Consider the following 5,287-nt stretch of genomic DNA (forward strand, 5'->3'; position numbering starts at 1 on the left):
TAAATAAGAAAAAGGTAATTAAAAGAAAAAAGAAACAAATACGTAACTTTATCGTAAATATTTTTTAATAATTAAAATTAAAAAATGTGATGATCAGTATTATTAATGAAAAAAGATATGAATAATATTATTATTTTTTGCCATTATTTTAAAATAAACGGATCCTTCTCTTTAGTGTAATTTATAAAAATTTATAAAAAAAATTTGTAAACGGAGATAAAGCGTAATTTATACACAAAAAGTATGTTAATAAATATTGGAAATAAAATTAATTAATTTGGAATATTTTAATTAAATAAAATAACATAAAGTATTCATTCATCTCAAAAGGATGAATTTTTAGTGTGGTTAATTAAATATTATATTTTTAATCAAAGAGAATGCTTTAAATATAAAAAATATATATCTCTGCGCATAATTAATTCTTAAAAAACTATTTTATAACTATTAGTGATAGATTATGAATATGGTTATAACTATTATTTTATAATTAAATTTATTGACTAATATATTACCAAATTTATAATTTATATTGGGAAGATAAATCGACATTTCATTGCCCTACTTTTCTTTTTTCACTTCTCGCTTTCCCTTTTTCATAGGCTAATAGGCTCCATAATCTCCACCGCAATCGAACACGCGTTCTCCTTCTTCTTCGCCGTCTCCATCTCCACCGGCTATTCCTCCTGCCGCGTCAACCCCGTCGTCAGCCTTGGCGCCTTCAACAGCAGCAACATCACAATCCAGCGCTGTGTCTTCTACTGGTTCACCCAGCTGCTCGCCTCCGTCGTCGCCTGCGCAGTCCTCATGATCGCTACCACTTGACAGGTATGACCCATATGATAATCATTAATTATGTTAGTTCAGGTTTCCTTGGTATCCTATAAAACCCTCATGATATTTCTGCCTTTTTCTGTTTTTTTGGTGATTATCTCACATTTTGTCTAAAGAACGCATGCGAATAGTTTAGAAACAACTGTTCCTAAATATTTGGATTGAAACACTCGAATGAAATGGTTTGAGCCTTTGACCCTTTTTTCCTTAATTAAATCTAGACAGTTCAGTTAAAAAAGAAATCGTTTAAGATTTGAAACAGAAACACCAAACTACCCCAACAGTTTTTCATCCAATTTAATAAAGATTCAACTGGTTTGCTATTTTTTTGGCAAGTTTTTCTGTTGAGATCTTTAGTAGGTTTTCTGCAGAGGACAATTTTTATTTTTATTTTTGGTTTGTAATGAAAAAATGTTTAGAAAAAAAAAATTGTCATATTCAAAGGACAAAGCATGTCACAAATCTGAACAAGGGTTTACTTTAGTAATAAGGGGTAACATATTAATAAAATGGACCATTCTCTGACAAAGCGGTTCCTCTTGTGAAATATATTCTAAGGTTCCTCTTGTGAATCTAAGTTTGATTGAGTTACAACTCGATAGGTACCATATACTACCTAGCTAGGCCAGCCTGAACTTTTTCGTCTTAAGGACAAAAAGACTCACACTACTTAGTCCACAACTTGTAGAAGCTAATTAATGAAAGCAAGCACAACAAAGTCATCACTGAAACATTTGTCATAATACTCAGTTTTTCATAAGAGTGGGTGTCCATCTCTCAGAGTATCCAATTTTTTTTTGGGTACAAAGATACCCATATTGGCATATGAGGAATCAAACGATGACGAACAAGATATTTATTCAAATAGTGAGCCTGAATTCGATGATTATGAGAGTCCAGAGGAAGGTGGGCAAGAAGAATTCGAAGAACAGGAATCGTTCGATTGATTTTAGTTATTCTTTCTTTAAGCTTATTTGTTGTACTAAATAAATAATTTTTATTCACAGGCCACATGTTATATGTATTATACAATTATGTTTTATATTTTTTATCTTTTAGGATCTCTGTATGGTGTATGCATCCATTAGTGACAAATGGATGGCCATAGTGGTAGACGTCGTATTGCATACTTATTATATTTATATATATTTTTGCATTATGTTTATAAGTTTTCACAGATGGTTCATATGGATGGGCGTACTGGTAGTGATGGTAATGTCGGTAGAGGTCGAGTTACAGGCCGTGGTGGCAGAGGAGGTAGGACGACATCATCTACCCCCTCTGGTAGAGGTCGTACAGCTTCCTCATCCCTCCCTCCACTTTGGATAGGATCATCACCATCTACCACCGACTCTGTTATGGGAAGTGCAGGTATTCCTCACACTCTCACTGACCCGATGGGGCCAACACAACAGGTTAAGTAAACCATCATTTTGTGATTTAGATATATATTATAGTTTCTTTTAAGCATCTCTGTACTAACTTTTTTAATGCTTAACATTTTTTTCCCTTTTGCAGGCTGCATCCCCTGCAAGCGAGGTAGGAGATGCTGCTTCGGCACTTCAACCAGAGTGGGGGAGGTGTGATCCACAGACTAAACGTATATGGGTTCGTCCTTTAGGCACCACAAAGTAAGTTGTAATTGTTACTAATGATGTACTAATGTGGCTTCTAGCATTGCTCAATCGTTATAATCAAATAAATTGATTTAATATTGTCAGGTTCGAACCTTATGATGAGATCATGGAATTCATTAATAATCAAATATTCCGTAATTTTAAACATGTATGGAGCACCTGGAAAGACTTTCCTAAAGAAACTCGTCTTGGTTGGTTGAATGAATTCCTGATAAGTTATGTATATCTCGTTAATGCTAATGTTTTATTACAAAAATGTATACTAACTACACATTTGTCACCAATTTGTGCGCTAATCGAAAAAATTGACAATTTACAGAATCATTATAGGTGGTTGCCCGAGGATCGCCATAACCTGGCAAGAGCTTGGCATCACAGAGCCATCACAATGTTCGCATATAAAATGCATAAAGTAAGATTTGACATCGGCAAAAATGCATGGTGTAGTGAATCATTAAAAATCCAATTGAAAGAAAATGGAAAAACTGTCCTTAAGTTTCAAAAGAGATCTGCTCAAAATAAGGAAAATAGGGCCAAGTAGGACACACCCACATATGCTGGAGGGTCGATTCCAATCAGCAAGCATAGACAAAAGATAGTAAGTATAAATTGTTTTCTAGTTCGGTATTCAACAATTTGTACTTGCAACTAATGAATTAATGATTTTCATTTGTATTTCCAGGAGGCTTCTGGAGAAGTGCCGCTTGAAAAGGTTGATTGGGCTATCTTCGAGCGAACTCATTCCCAGCAGCCTGAAGCTGGTCAAAGGCGGTGGTTAGGCCCCAGAGCGGAGCTAATAGCGGTTTGATCATTTATTATTTGATGTTTGTTTTTTCTATGATAGTTTATGTCATGTTTTACATGTTTTAATGTGTGTTGGATTTTCTTTACTTGCAGGAAAATTATCAAAAACTTGAAGAGGAGAGGTCCGCACAGGCGACGACAGACGGTCAATCCAGCTCCTCCTATTCCGATAATGGGAACATGTTGGTTACAGCTGCAGGTGGATTCAACAAGAAAGGAAGGGTGGTCGGGCTGGGAGGATATGCTAGCCGGCTGAAGCCTAGTAAGCGGCCCTCTACCCAGGTTGACAGTGTTTCTGAAGGTAAACTCAATGCATAGTTGATTCTTTTATGTTTTCAATCTCTATTCTATTAATATTTTATTTTAAACATTTAACTTACTGTTTTATAATAATGTATTTGTAGATGAGCTTAAAAGGATGAGGGTGTCCCACTCCCAGATTCAGGAGCAATTGCATGCTGCGACAGAGCAGCTAACTCAGCAAGCGAACTTTATGAAGCAACAAGCTAACATTATGAAAAAAATGCAGGAACAACTCCGACTTTTAATGCAGGACAAGGAAGCCAACTGCAACAAGTCGAAGGGACCGGCGCAGGGTGATGACCCTGATGAAGATGATGACTTTGCTAGGACTTTAGAGGCATACTAGTTGTTGTTTGTATGTTTTACTTCTTTTAGGACTTCAGAGATATATCAGATATTTTTTGTATGTTTTATTTTGTTTAGAACTTTAGAGACATTTCAGTTGTAGAGTTGATGGTTGTTGTTGTTCACTTTTGTTGATATACTATTTAATTTTAATTTAATTGTTTATCCAGTATTTTTTTGGATTTATGTTGCTCAATTTATGTATTTACATTCATTTGGAATCCTTGTTGTTTACAGGAAAATTAACAAAAGTTTAATATATTTTTTTTATTTTCTTATTTTAATTCCAGAATTTGTGGCGGAAATTTTCAAAATTTCCTTGCAAAATTTGTAGCCTTTTGCGAGGGAAAATCAAAATGTTTCTTTGCAAATTTTGCAACGAAAATTTAATACAGCCCTTGCAAATCCTGCTACGAAAATTAGCGAGGAAAATTACAATAGCAATTTCCGTCGCAATCTGCGACGGAAAAACACTATAGATAGGTCTGTTGTTAGCGAGGGAAATTTACTTTTTTGCAAGGAAACTTTTCCGTAGCAATTTGCGAGGGAATTGTCATATGACAAATTTCCCTTGCAAATCTATTTGCGACGAGGGTTTTAGCGAGGGACCGTGTTCCCTCGCAAATTCCGTCGCAGACAGTTTTTGCAAGGGAACTTTGCTATTTTGCAAGGAAATTTTTCCCTCGCTGATTGTGAATTTTCTAGTAGTGAACCAAGAAGAAAAGAGGCTTCTTGACTCACAAAAATGGAGGAGAAGGTGGCAAGGGTGGCTGACTTCAAAGGCACCAGATTTTTCACGAAGGAGGCAGCACATATGACCTAGGATAATGTGCCACAAGGTATATATAGTCACTTAAGTTTTAATCGCACTGTATTAGTGCTAAATGCTACGCTTAGCATTTTAATCCCAAACTTTGAAATCTGAACCTACTCATTTTTCTAAGCTTTGTCATATTTTTATTTTATTTTTCGCAGCACCTTTCCGGTAAGCGCTTTTCCATAGCCAGTATCAGTTCTGGCACCAGATGTAATTATTTTAACTTGAAACTCGCTTTACAAGTCCTATATACTATTCTAGGAATATTCATCCATTTATTATAATTTCCGAGATACTTTATCGGTATGCATTTATACCGAGTAGCAGAACCGGTATCTGCACTTTTCGTCCGAAAAGCGACTTTCAGCATTATTAACCACTTTCTATATTTATTTAAGCCTCATAATCATTATTAAGGTCAATTATGGAATTATTTTCTAATTTCACATAATTAATTAATTAACTTCCTTAATTAACGGTGCGAGTTCTTACATTCACCCTACTTTTTAAGGATTTTGTCCTCAAAATAAGAATATATCTGTCTCTG

General features: G+C 35.0%; 1 long non-coding RNA gene across 5 annotated transcripts; it reads left to right on the forward strand.

Annotated features, from left to right (window-relative positions):
- Positions 1-564: 564 nt before the first annotated feature.
- On the forward strand, positions 565-4,095 carry LOC133296776 (uncharacterized). Of its 5 annotated transcripts, none has more exons than XR_009749550.1 (7): positions 565-828; positions 2,004-2,249; positions 2,353-2,465; positions 2,556-3,069; positions 3,154-3,273; positions 3,369-3,576; positions 3,680-4,095. It is a non-coding gene; the product is annotated as an uncharacterized LOC133296776 (long non-coding RNA). The 5 variants fall into 5 exon arrangements; XR_009749548.1 differs by having other exon boundaries at positions 2,013-2,249; XR_009749551.1 differs by having other exon boundaries at positions 566-828; positions 2,013-2,249; positions 2,791-3,069.
- Positions 4,096-5,287: the final 1,192 nt, after the last annotated feature.

The sequence above is a fragment of the Gastrolobium bilobum genome, unplaced genomic scaffold (assembly GCF_033153095.1).
Source record: "Gastrolobium bilobum isolate Gb01-03AN ecotype WA unplaced genomic scaffold, APGP_CSIRO_Gbil_v1 utg13973, whole genome shotgun sequence".
NCBI classification, from domain to species: domain Eukaryota; kingdom Viridiplantae; phylum Streptophyta; class Magnoliopsida; order Fabales; family Fabaceae; genus Gastrolobium; species Gastrolobium bilobum.